This window comes from Pteropus alecto, unplaced genomic scaffold, assembly GCF_000325575.1.
Source record: "Pteropus alecto unplaced genomic scaffold, ASM32557v1 scaffold403, whole genome shotgun sequence".
In the NCBI taxonomy this organism is placed as follows: Eukaryota; Metazoa; Chordata; class Mammalia; order Chiroptera; family Pteropodidae; genus Pteropus; species Pteropus alecto.
Window position 1 is genome coordinate 514,942 of NW_006434097.1, and position 14,813 is coordinate 529,754.

Here is a 14,813-nt window from a genome sequence, read left to right on the forward strand (position 1 = left end):
ATTCTATTGAATTAAAAGTTTTGGTAGTTGATGCACTAGAATATTCTCTTTCTTTTTGGTTTGGGAACCCACTTAGACTTGTGATAAAAAAATTGAAAGGCCAGCATCCTGGCAATATGTCAATATTGCTGAAGCAATATACCTGAGTTGACCAAATGCAGTTCGACTAAAAGTAAGCTGGATAACTTTTCCATTTAGTCAACATTTTTATTTGGCCCCAAATGAATATATTGTCACTAGCTTTGAGTTCTGGTAATTTTAATACAGCATAAGGGAGATTAGAAATTAGAAATGCTACTATATATGTTTAAGTATGGTTGGAACAACTTAAATGTTCAACAGTAGAGAAGTAGATAAAACAAACTATTAAAAAATAATAATATAAACATAGTCATATGTGACTTTTGAAGTTTTTATTCCAAAGTGTTAGCAATAATTTTCTTTGGATAGGTACGTTTATGGATGTTATATTCTTCCTTTGCATATTTGTATTTTTCTCTAAGAGCTTCCTCTGCTTTTGTAACAATAAAACAGATAATTAAAAGACCTAAAGAGATCTGAAGAGTTTTTAAAAAGAAAATTTAGAACTCTGAAAATTTTTATGAATTTAGCTTTTATTTATTTTAATTATGCTTGCTTTAATAGTTTACTCTGTTTTCATTTTCTGGAACAATGTAAAATTTTTAAATTGAATTAAAATGTTTTTAAAAATTGAAAAAGAGATCAAAAATTTTAATCATATACAGAGGTTGTAAGACTATGCCCATGGTCCTCCAAATTGCTGTATATTCTAGTGAAGAGGATCTGGAATTTTTTTTTCCCCAAACAAATCAATTTTTGCTAAATTGTCTGTTGGACAACTTATTTCAGCTCAAATTTTGTGTAAGGGTTCTTACTTTCAGCCCAGCTGTCAAGGAATCTTGCATTCTCTTTCTTACCTTGAAGTAAATTATCTGATAAACTTATTCACAATAAGATGTCTAAAATGTAATCACTAGGAGTCAGATATGTGGGACAAAGATTTAACCCATGCCTTTCAAATAGTACTGTCCATGACCAAGCACTTCTCTCATGCTTAAGGCTACTTTTTGAGACAATAGACAATTGTGAGTAATAAAAATTTTTAGCCGAGACTTGAACCTCAGAACTCTAGACTCTGAGCATCAGGAGAATAAACCCTTTTCTTCAAAGCTTTGAACCTATCTGGTGGCCTGGCTGATTAAAGATTAAAACCAGCACAGGTCACATTGCATAACTGAGTTCACTGGCTTAGGTCAGCTCAGTACTAGTAATAAGACTGAAGAGAAATGTTATTTTCTGTTTGTAGAGACTGCCTTTTCAGAATAACCCAGATAATCCACATGGGCCTCAAGAAGGAAATTGTACTGCTCTCATTCTAAAAATCTGAGAACAATCAAAAGAAAAAAACAAAACACAACTATTTAAAGAAAATTCTCTGAAAGTAATTTTATTAAATAAATACTTTAATAGTTTAATTAGTTTAGGTTTTTAAATTATTCATCACAAATCCTTAGAATTTCAATCTAGTTTAACATTAATTTCTTATAATACATTTGTAACATTTTTATTTCTATTAATTACTCAACCACTCTTTTTTGCGGGTGAAATTTAGAAGTTCTTGTGTTGATTTTCTTTGTGAACAAATGTCATGTGAATACAGTCACCAGGAAGGACCAATTTATTATAGCCTACGGAGGACTGAGAGGAGAAATCTGTTTCTCCCTTGTTTTCCTGCTCCCAGAGTTTTCCAGAAAAAAACTCTTCATAGCAGCAACCACAGTTGTCTTATTTACCATCATTATACAGGTAAGCAAATGATTAAAGTAATGCAATTTGAAATCCTTAACTTAGATGGAAATGAATGGGTCAACATCCTCTTTCAGGATTTTGAACTGAAGTAGTTTATATTTAGTAGGGACAATTATAGCATGAAATAGTTTCTAACATGACTCAAACAGGACATTTACAAAATCTGAGATAGAATTTATTTTTAAATCAACGGGGAAATGAGAGCATGTGTCCTTTATTCAAGTGGTTGACACCAATAGCTTTACAACAAATACTGCATTTTAACTACTTAAAAAGGTAAGGTTGAGGTTGAGAGCAGAAGAAGAAATAAATAAAATTCTTTAGAAATTTTATTATAATGTAATTTTTTTCTTGAATTATCTCTTTGGTTTGTTCATATCCCCATATCTCTCTAATTGCCAATTCACTGCACTTCAGCTCTACAAAGCTAGCCAAAAGAATGTTGGAAAAAATGTCTAAAAACCTATCTAGTAACTAAATGAGATAGTATTTCAAATTTTGGCTAAAAATTTTAAACTAAGATAATGATGGTGGATATATTATGTGTATGTGGTAGGGTAAGACTAGTCAGAAGATGTGAGTTTGGCAGGCTTCCCATTAAACAAAATAATTATTTCTCTAAAATGGGTGAGATGATTTCTTAGGTTTTGATTTTTTTTGTTTTTGTTTTGTTTCATTTTGTAAGTGACTGATTAACATTCCACATTTATTTTCTTATCATTTAAAATTAATAAATTGCAGTATTTCATCTCTTCTTATGGATGAGTGATATTTCATTATATATATGTACCACAGCTTCTTTATCCAATCATTTATCATAGGACACTTCAGTTGCTTCCATGTCCTAGCCACCGTGGATAATGCTACTATGAACATTGGTGCGCAAATACCTTTCCGGATATGAGTTTTCAAGTCTTTGGGTTATATAGCAATTTGTGACAACATAGATAGACCTCGAGATAATCATACTAAGCGAAATAAGCCAGACAGAAAAAATTGAAAACCACATGATATCACTTATATGTGGGATATAAACCTAAAAGCAACAAAAGAACAAGACAAACAAACTGAGACTCATGGACATGGACAATAAATAACTAGTGGTTACCAGAGAGTGAGGGAGAGGGGGGAAGGAGGGAGGTAGACTAGGTAAAAGAGGTCAAATATGTGGTGACATTAAAGAATTAAAAATAAATAACTTAAAAAAAACTGACTCAAATATAGAGGAAAATCTGGTGAAGGCCAGAGGGGATGGGGGGCTGGGGGCTAGGATAAAGTGGTGAAGGGTTAAAGAAGTACAAATTAGTAGTTGATAGATGGTCACAGGGATGGGGAGTACAGCATAGGAAATGCAGTTAGCATTAACGTAATGGCTAAGTGTAGAGCCAGAGGACAGAAAGAGCAACCAGGGGGATCATTTTATAGACTATATAAATGTCTAACCAATGTACTGTATACTTGAAATTAACAATAAAAATTAGTGTTACTATAAAAGAAAAAAATAAAATTAATAAATTCTATTACACCAGCCAAAAATCAAATTGTTTTTAATCTAAGCATTAACTGGCCTTCACGCTGATATGTCTGTCAGGTAGCAAAATGTTACTTCAAAATGCAAAGTCAAAACAGGGTAAAGGGAGTCAAATATGTGGTGACAGAAAGAAATCTAAATATGGAAGGTGAACACACAGTGTTAATATATATATGCCTTACTGTTAAAATATATAGCTGAAACTTATTGGATTTTGTTAACCAATGTCACCAAAAAAAGAAATAAAAACAAAATGTAAAGTCATTGTAAAGAATGAACTTTCAATTTCTCTATTATTTAAAGTTATTACTTAATGTTTCAAATAATTTATCAATAGCACATATTCTCCTCTAATTTTACATTTCCTTCAGTTATTCAATTGCATCTTACTCCTAGAAACTTCATCATTTGACATTTATATTTTCCCATTGTTACAAATAGTGTTGTAATCCATTTAAGACTCTGGGTAGTTTGTATAGGGTTTAGGTGTTGCGGGTGAGTATTGGATGATTGCAATTAATGAGATTGTACAATTGAAAATTTCTCATGTCATTCCAACACCATCTAGTGGTTAAAATATTTGAAGACATTTTCATTTTGTTTAAGCATTAAAACCTATTGTAAAAAATAACAAATGTACAATGTTATATTCTATTTATTAAAGATTGGTAAAATTGTGATGATGTGCACAGATGAGTGCCTGGTCTACCATCAGTAGAACATGTCTTTTGAATTTTTTTCTGTGATATAGTGGAGATGCTCTGTATTCATCCAGTTATTTTCCCCCGCTTGGTTCTGCTTGAGAGAGAAAGAGAACTGGAGTTGAAATCAGAAAACCTCAGTGTTAATCACAATTTCATTTCTGGTGAGCTTAATAATCTCAAACGTGTTACTGATTACTCAGTCCTTTTTTTTTTTGGTAAAAAGAAGATATAGGACTTGTCTTTTGGGATGTTTTGTTATAAATATCAAATAGTAATATAAGTTTAAAAGCACTTTATATTTATAAGGTATTATTGTTACTATTATTAAGACTTAGGGCACTCAAAAAACTTATTTTCACATGCTGTTTCCACTTGTCAGTTCTATTTAACTACAATCTGGATTCTGCCTTCACTGTTCCACCAAAATTATTCTTGACAAAGTCTCTTCTGACCTCTATATTGCCAAGTTAGGATGCATTTTTTTTCTCCTAAATTATGAAACTTGTCAGCAGAGTTTTATACAGTGGACTACTTTATGTTTCTTAAAATACTTTATTTGCTTTTCTTCACATCATACCCTCCTAGTATTTCTGCCTTTCTCAGCATTTCATAGTCTTCTTTGCAGGTTGATCTTTCTCTAAATGTGAGAATTCTCCAGTTAGGTCCCAAATATTCTGTTCTCACCACACTTTTTTCATTAGGTGATTATATTCATTCTCATGGCTTCAAATACAATATAAATTTTGATGACTTCCTATTGTTTATTTCTAGTCCAGATAGCTACTCTAAAGTCTAGGTGTATATTCAGCTATTACTTTATATTTCTGCTTGGGTGTCTGAAAAGAGCATCACAGCCAATATGTCCACAAAATATAAATCTGATCCTCCTCTGTTCTTCTTCTTCCATTTGAGTAAATGACACTGACATCCACCCAGTTAATAAAGTCAGAAATGTAAGATGTATCATTGATTATTTCCTTTTTCTTATCGTTCACATCAAACCTTGTGGTTTCTATCTCCAAAAAAGATCTTCAACCCATGTATTTGATTTTTTTAAAAAAAATCCAGATATACAAAATGTATTAATAATATATTTTGATTAACAATGCACTAGAATCATTAACCCATACATGGCATTTATATATGTATGTATTTAATATTTTTAACAACTACGAACCCAGCACTGAACCTGAGAAATAAAAAGTTAATAATAAACTAAGCAGTGCACCGCCTACCTGTTTTCTCGCCTCTCGCTCTCACAGGTAACTGATATTCTAAATGTATCATTAACTATTCTCTTGTCTTTTAAAAAATAGCTTTGAGATCACACATATTACACACATGGATACATCCACATACATATAATATATTAATTAGTTTAAATTACTTTTTAACATTATAAAAGTGGGTATGTGTTATGTATATGTTTTGCATGTAGCTTTCTGGAATTTTTGGTTTGTTAGCATTATATTACTAATATTTATTTATATAAATATTCATTTGTCATTTTTTTTACTGCTCTATAATATTGCATTTTGATTATACACCAATTTATTTATCTATTGTCCTTCTAACTGATATATTTTTTCTTTTTTAATATTTACTTTTAAAAATGGTGTTGCCATGAACATTTTTGCATGTCTTTTTGTGGAATCTCTATGCTAGTCTCCATTCCCATTGCTATTATCTTAGTTCAAGCTACTATCATGTTTCCTGAGCTGTCTTAAAGTTTTACCTGTTTTCCTTTCCTCTTTCAACCTGTTATCCCCATGGGACCAATATTTAAAAAAAAATAATTATTTTTTATTTAAGTATAGTTGGTACACAATATTATATTAGTTTCAGGTGTAAAATATAATGACTCAGCATTTATATACCTTATGATGTGATCACCACACTAAGTCTAGTAATCACCCATCATTGTGCAGACGTATCACAATATTATTGACTATATTTTCCTTCACCTTTTTCACCCATTCCCCCAACCCCTCTCATCTGGCAACCATTAGTTTGATCTCTGTTCCTATGAGTCTGTTTTTGTTTTGTTTGTTTGTTTGTTTTAAGACTCCACACATATAAGCAAAACCATATGTTATTTGTTAAAAGCCATCTTTTTATAAAAAAAAAATTATTACTTGCTTTCCCAAAAAACTTCTATTGCTTCTTTTTTAACTTTTAATAAAATCCAAAAACCTTAGCATGGCTATAAGCTGTAACAAATATGACTCTTGTCTGTCTTTGAAACCTCATGGTTTGGGGGCCATTTTCCATCTTCTCCACTGTGTTTTAACAGCCTCTTTAACTTCTTCAAATGTGACAAACTATCTTTTCTTGGGGCTTCCAAACATGTTTTTCTGTCTCTCTAAAACACTATCTCCTGGATACTTGCGTCTGGCTTTGTCTTATCCTTTCTCAGCTAATATACAACCTCCTCAGAGCAGCCTTTCCAAATCACTCTGTGTAAGTGGATTTCCACCCCCTTATTCTGCACCATTTCACCTTGGATTTTCTTCTTGTTAAAAAACAAAATTAAACTGAGTAAAATAAAAAGATCTTATCGGCTTTATTTGATGATTTATGAATTGAGCAGTATCCAATCCAGCAGATAGCTCTGATGATCTGTGCAAAATGAAAAACTTAATAGACAGAAGGGAGCAGGAACAAGAAAGTTATACTAGGAAAAGAAATGTGGATTAGCTATTGCAAGGTTACTTTTCTTAGGGAATAGCAGAGGTCTATCTTGCAGATGACCTAACTAGTACTGATTAGATGATTCTTGATCGACTGGTTTAAGAGTCCATTTCTGGGAGAACTGAAACTGTAATTTAAGTCAAGTCTTGTTTGGTGACTTGGAGCTTAATATAAGTGTCTCTATTTTAGGCATATCATCTTTTTAAATACTTTTATGTAATGTATTATTCTTTCCTTCCTTCCTTCCATCCTTCCTTCCTTCCTTTCTTCCTTCCTTCCTTCCTTCCTTCCTTCCTTCCTTCCTTCCTTCCTTCCTCCCTTCCTTCCCCTTCCTTCCTTCCTTCCTTCTTTCCTAAGTCAATAAATCAATCATTTAGTTATTTTCTTCTCCATTTGTGTGATATCTATGTCTTCTACTAGGCTATGGGTTCCATAAATACAGAAATATATATGGTTTATTCACCACTAAATACTCAGAGTCTAGTACTGTGCTGGCTCTAATAAAATGTGCATTAAACACTTGCAAAATAAATAAATGAATATAAATACAAGTCAATTTGGAGTATGAATATGTTAACATATTGGTAGAGCTTTGAAATCAAGGTCATTTTTTTAAACTATTGTCTTTGTTTTATTCAATACTTCATTTAACCCAATATGCTAGTTACTACAAAGATCCAACTATATGGAATAAAAGTGTGTTTCTTGATTATATTTAACATCTGCAAACAGGCAGAGTAAAATAGTACAAAATACATAATATGGGCTTTACGAGGATATGTCACTGAGTCTGAATGATTTGACATTTTTCTTTTAGAAGCAATTTTGGTTTATCCCTGGTAGAATGAGTAAAATAAATTAAGGTAAGTAAAAATGGTCAGTAGTTTGAATGGGTTTAAAATGCAAATATGGAGTCAGCTTTTTAAAAGACCAGCACATTAGGCAGACTCACTCATATTGGGAAGTTTTTGCCTGTGATAAGCACTGTTAAAAAGGATGTAGTTTTATTCCATGAAAGCACTGCATGATAATTTTTCAAATGTCAGAGTAATTTAATAGAATATCACAACTTAAATGTCACCTAAAAAGGGAGAATTACACAAAATTACTTATGGAAACCACGTGAACAGGATGATCTCCTGACTGGGCAATTCAGATGCATTTACAAAAAATTGCATAGTCCCCAGTTGGAAAGGAAGTTCTTGGGGTGACATACTCTTTTGGTATGTTAAAGGAACCAGGGCCACAATAAGGCATTTCTGTCATTTAAAAGTGCTGAAGAGCTGATGAAGAGCTAGGGAACCAATGAGTTTTTTTTAAGTTTCAACCTTATCACTAATGGAAATCATTATCTGCTTCTTTCCACATTTCTGAAATAAAGTTAAAATAGCAACTTTATTGATATGCATTTTCAAAGTGCTTTGAAAATGACTAAGTAGTGTGGAAACTCATTTGAAAGCAGTAGGTTTTGTTGTTTATTTGCAGCCTTCCCCCCTCCCCCCCCCCGCATATTCCACCTCATGTTTTTGACTAAGGTGGACAGTTTTCTTTCTTAAAGCCCTTGTTTCACATGTAAACTCTAGGGCAAATCTGTTTCTTCTTTTTACTTTTCATTCAACCATACTTTTGTTTAAAAAACACAGCAAAACTTAATTTTTTGGACAATTTCTATCTCTCCATTTTCTCCCCCCTTTACTTTTACTATCTTAGTTTCAAACTTGCTTTCTCCTCTGTGTATATGTGAACAAACAAGCATCACTCACCCTTGCTGTTAAATCATTTAATGGCATTGTTAAGTATGTATGCATTCAAAGTCTACAAAACTGATATTCCACTTAATTATATTCCCATGTTATAACACTGACAATATCAGGCCGAGATAGGTAAAATCAGGTATTAAATGAATTTAGAATATGTAGTTTGTTAATATGTTTAATTAAGGATTTAATTATAAATAAAAATCGGAACTCTCAAAATGATATACACAGGCAAATTTCTCTAATAGTGAATTATACAATATGTAGAATTCATCAACCCTATCTTTTCCTCTGCTTTGAATTGGGAGTCTCTGCCAGAGGGAAAAGTCAGAAACCATAGACCAGATGTGGTAGAAATAGCAACCATTTGTTAGATAAGAGCTGTTCATTCAACTTTTCCCTTCTCCTCTGCTCTTATAAGTGTATTTCAAATGATTATTTACTACTGTGATCTAAAAGCCACATAGAAGAATAATGCTTTATCGGAATGCTTTATAAAACTTTATCGGAAGTAATGGCCAATCAGTGCTCTCCATAGTCTAATTTTCAGTTTTAACTAGGCCACACAATTGCATGACACTGTGCAAAGTACTTTACATCTATTACTTTACTTTCTCATTCATATTAATTACATGAATGTTGTAGCATTCGGAGTGTTTGGAATACAGTGTTAACAGAGTAAACACTGATTTTTTGGCTTCTTTAAGCTTACTACTAATCAGTATCATTATTTTCAAAGGTAGAATATAAGACTTCTGACACATTTGACTTTGTCTCATATCACTTTTAGTAACAGAACTGACAATATGTTATTTTTTTATAGAAGATTATATGAATCACATTAAAAACAGTAGAGGAGCCTCTCAACACACACACACACAATCTGAGAAAATATTTTAAATACTAACCTCTCTCACCCAAGAAAACATTAAACAAATTAATATCTGTGCATGTATTAAGATGTTTTATTTTAATTATTTTGACTTCTAACTACTTTAGGAACATTATTGGAACTTAAAGTGCAATTTCTCATTTTTGAATTGATGTTATGATATAATAGAAGAGCATGGGTTTAGAATTATGCAATCGAAGCTTGAGTTATTGTTCTTCAAACTTTTCTGTATTGGCATTAGGAGATCTTTTAATTGTTTTCAGTTTTCTCATCTTCAAAATGAGGAGTTTCTTAATGGAGTCACTATTGGCTTTTTGGGCAGAAAAATTCTTTATTTTTTAGCATCCTTGATTCCTGCCAGTAGTAAGTGCTAGTCATTGTGACAACCCAAAATTGCCCTTCCCATATTTTCAGAACAATTGAGAACTACCTTATCATCTCGGATTACATTCAGCCCTAAAATTTCCGATAATCTAAGAAAAGGGAAATCCCAAAGAGCAATTTGGCTTACAGTATCCATTCATGGGAGCTCCTTCAACTTCCCAACATATATGCATCTGTTCCTATCTTCTTCTTTTCTTCTTTTTATAATAGAACTGGGCTCTCCTACCTCAAGCTATTTTCTGTAATCTATGCCTTTCTTGTCTTGCATTATCAATCATTAATTTTCTCTAAAGTATATTTACATTCTTCTTTTTTATATTATTTTTTTAATTTTATTTTAATTTTTATTTTCAATTAGAATTAACATTCAACATTATTTTATATTAATTTCAGTTGTAGAGCACAACAAATATATATTTATATAATTTATGAAGTGATTTCCCCTGATTAGTACCCTCCTGGCATTATACATAGTTATTGCAATATCATTGACTATATTCCCTATGCTGTACTTCACATCCCTGTGACCATTTTGTAACTATTAATTTGTAGTTCTTAATCACTTCTCCTTTTTCTCCCAGCCCCCCAACACTCCTCCCATCTGGCAATCACCGGATTGTTCTCTGCATCTATAAGTCTGTTTCAGTTTTGTTTGTTAATTTATTTTGTTCTTTACATACTACACATAAGTGAACTTACAAGATATTTGTATTTCTCTGTCTGACTTATTCACTTAGAATGATACCCTCTAGGTCCATCCACATCACTGCAAACAGTAAGATTTCATTTTTTGTCTGAGTAATATTCCATTGTATATATATATCACTTCTTCTTTATCTAATTGTCTACTAATGGGCACTTAGGTTGATTCTGTACCTTGACTATTGTAAATGGTGCGACAGTGAACATAGGGATGCATAGTATTTTCATTTTCTTTGAATGAATACCCAGAAGTGGAATTGCTGAGTCATAAGGTAGTTCTGTTTTTAATTTTTTGAGGAGCCTCCAAACTGTTTTCCACAGTGGTGGTACCAACTTGCAATCTCACCAATAGTGCATGAGGGTTCCCTTTTCTCCACATCCTCACCCACGCTTGTTTGTTGATTTACTGATGATAGCCATTTTGACAGGTGTGAAGTGATATCTCTTTGTGATTTCAATTTGCATTTCTCTGATGATTAAGGACATTGGGCATCTTTTCATATTCTATTGGCTATCTGTGTGTCCTCTTTGGAGAAATGCCTACTGAGGTTCTCTGTCCATTTTTTTTTAATTAGCTTGTTTTTGATTTTTTAATATTGAATTCTATGAGTTCTTTATAAATTTAAAACATTAACTCCTTATCAGATGTATTATTAACAAATATCTTCTCCCATTAAGTAGGTTGTCTTTTTGTTTTGTTGGCAGTTTCCTTCATTGTACAAAAATATTTACTTTGATATAGTCTCATTTGTTTATTTTTTCTTTTGTTTCTCTTGCCTGGAGATATATCAGAAAAAATATTAGTAAGAGCCATGTCAGAGAGATTACTACCTACGTTTTCTTCTGGAAGTTTTATGGTTTTAGGTCTTATATTTAAGTCTTTAAAGCATTTCAAGTTTATTCTTGTATATGGTCTAAGAAGGTGGTCCAGTTTTCATATTTTTGTATGTATCTGTCCAATTTTCCCAATAACACTTATTGAAGAGACTGTCTTTATCCCATTGTATATTCTTGTCTCATTTGTCATGGATAAATGAGGATATAGGCGTAGATTTATTTCTGTGCTCTCTATTTTGTACCATTGATCTGTATCTGTTTTAATGCCAGTACCATGCTGTTTTGATTACCTATAGCTTTGTAGTATAGTTTGATATCAGTTAGTGTGATATCTCCAACTTTGTTCTTCTTTCTCAAGATTGCTATGGTTATTTGAGATATTTTATGATTGCATATACAGTTTTGGATTTTTGTTCTACTTCTCTGAAAAATGTTATTGGTATTTTGAAAGGGATTGCATTGAATCTATGAATTTCTTTTGGAGTAGTGTGGACATTTTAGCAATGTTAATCCTTCCTATTCATGAAATGGTATATGCTTCCATTAATTTGTGTGTTCTTCAGTTTCTCTCTTCAATGTCTTATAATTTTCCAAGAGTAGGTCGTTTACCTCCTTGGTTAATTTGATTCCTAGGTATTTTGTAGAGTCAGTTGTCACCTCTCCTCTTTCATTTCTTATTTTATTTATTTGGTTCCTCTCTTTTTTTCTTGATGAGGCACTTTTGTATATCTTTTCAAAGAACCAGTTCTTGGGTTCATTGATTTTTTTTTTTTTTTTTTTTAGATTCTACTTTATTTATTTCCACTCTGGTCTTTATTATTTTCTTCATTGTCCTCACTTTGGGCTTTGTTTGCTGTTGTTTTTCTAGTTCCTTTAACTATAGATTTAGATAGTTTATTTGAGATTTTTCTTGCTTCTTGAGGCAGTCCTGTATTGCTATATTGCTCTCTCTTAAGACTGCTTTCATTGTGTCCCATAGATTTTGAGTCATTGTGTTTTCATTTTCATTTGTCTCAAAGTATCTTTTGATTTCTTCCTGGATCTCATTGTTAATCCATTCGTTGTTTAGTTGCATGTTATTTAACCTCCATGTGTTTGTGTATTTTTCATTTCTTTTCTTGTAATTGATTTCTAGATTCATATCATTGTGGTCAAAGAAAAGGCTTGCTATTATTTTAATCTTCTTAAATTACTCGAAACTTCTTTTGTGGCCTAACATATGGTCTATCCTGAAACACGTTCCATGTGCACTTGAGAAGAATGTATATTATGCTGCTTTGGCATGAAATGCTTTGAAAATATCAAATCCAGTTGGTCTAGTGTGTCATATAAGGCTGATATTTCCTTGTTGAATTTCTGTCTAGAAGATCTGTCCTTTGGTGTCAGTAAGGTGTTAAAGTCTCCTGCTATGAAGTATATCACTATCAATTTCTCCCTTTATGTCAGTCAATAGTTGGCATATATATTTAGGTGCTCATATCTTGCGTGCATAAATGTTTACTAAAGTTATATTTTCTTGTTGGATTGACGTCTTTATCATTATGTAATGCCCTTCTTTGACTCTTGTTATAGTCTTTGTTTTATAGTTCATTTTGTCTGACATATGTAAGGCTACCCCAGCTTTTTTAAAAATTTTCATTTGAATGAAATATCGTTTTCCATCCCTTGACTTTTAGTCTGTGTATATTTTTTGATTTGAAGTGGGTCTCTTGTAGACAGCACACATATGAATCTTTTTATCATACCCATTCAGCTACCCTATTTTTTTTTGGGGGGGGGCTTTTAATCTATTTACAGTTAAAGTGATTATCAATAGGTACATAGTTATTGACATTTTATTATTCATATTTATAATGTCCCCTTTTGTCTTTATATGGAAGCCACCTTAACATTTCTTGTAATTCAGACTTGTTAATGAGGAGTTCCTTTAGCTTTTTCCTGTGTGAGAAGCTTTTTATCTCACCTTCAATTGTAATTGGTTGCTGAGTTGAGTAGTCTTGGTTGTAAGACCTTGCTTTTCATCACTTTGAATATTTCTCACCAATCTCTTCTGACCTGCAAAATTTCTGTTGAGAAATCAGCTGACAGTCTTATGGGAGCTCCTTTATAAGTGACTAGATGCCATTCTCTTGCTGTTTTTAATATCCTCTCTTTGTCTTTAACTTTTGGCATTTTAATGATGGTGTGTCTTGGTGTAGTCCTCTTTGGGTTCATCTTGTGTTTGACTCTTCATGCTTCCTGAACTGGTATAACTATTTCCTTCACTAGGTTAGAAAAATTTTCCATCATTATTTTTTTCAAATAGGTTCTCAATCCATTGCTCTCTCTTCTCCTTCTAGTACCCCTATAATGCGAATGTTGTTATCTTGATGTTGTCCCAGCTATCCCTTAAATTTTTCTCATTTTTTAAAAAATTATTTTTTCATTTTGTTGTTTCAATTGGGTGTTTCCTGCTACCTTATCTTCTAAATCACTGATTTGATCCTCTGCTTAATCTAATCTACTGTAAATTCCTTTAATGTATTCTTTATTTCAGTTATTGTGTCCTGCATTTCTGACTGATTTTTTAAAATGATTTCTATGTTCTTTTTTATGTACTATTTCTTTGTTGAAGTTCTCATTGAAATAGCTCATCCTTCCCTAATTTTATTGAGCATCTTTATAACCATTGTTTTGAATCTGCATCTGATGGATTGCTTGTTTTCATTTCATTAATTCTTTTCCTGTAGTTATCTTCTGTTCTTTCATTTGGGACATATTTCTTTGTTTTCTCACTTTGGCTGCCTCTATGTGTTTGTTTCTATATATTAGGTAGATTTGCTACATTTTACAGTCTTGGCTGGGTGTCCTTAGGTAGTAGGTGTCCTGTGGAGCCCAGTGGTGTAGTTTTCCTTGTTACCTATGCCAGGTCCTCCAGGAGTATCCATTATGTGGATTGTGTGTGTTCTGTTGTAGTTGAGCTTTGATTGCTGTTGGCACACTTGTGGGTCGATTTTACTCTTAGGCTGACTGGCTGTGAGAATTGGCTATGCCAACAAGGTATGAGCTGCTGTGTGGTGACTGACTACATGGAGTGGGATTTGCCCCAGCGGGCTCATGTTCCTGTTGAGACCACACTTTGTGTGAGCCACTCGTGGCTAATCAGGTGGTGCTCTATTGTGGTCTAGGGCTCAAGTCACTCCTCTTTAAAACACTACTAAACTAAAGTATACTCTCTTTTGGCCTCATAGCCTTTGGTTCTCTCACCTCTTTTATTGAGGTTACTAATAGGCATTTTCTATTCTCATTTTACTTTAGCTTTTAGCAGGATTCCACATGGGTCAAACTCCCACTTTCTTGGAATATTCTCTTCTTTGTGTTTTGTAAAAACTCAGTTTCTGATTATCCTCATACCTCACTGATTCCACTTTCTCAGTTTCTTTTGCAGGCTATTCTCATTGTTATATCAGTAAATGTCAGAGTTTCTCAATGATTTCTCTTCTCTC

General features: G+C 32.5%; 1 pseudogene; it reads left to right on the forward strand.

The window, feature by feature from the left end:
- Positions 1 to 1,827, forward strand: part of LOC102885655 — a 41,715-nt pseudogene extending 39,888 nt beyond the window's left edge.
- The last annotated feature ends 12,986 nt before the right edge of the window (positions 1,828 to 14,813 follow it).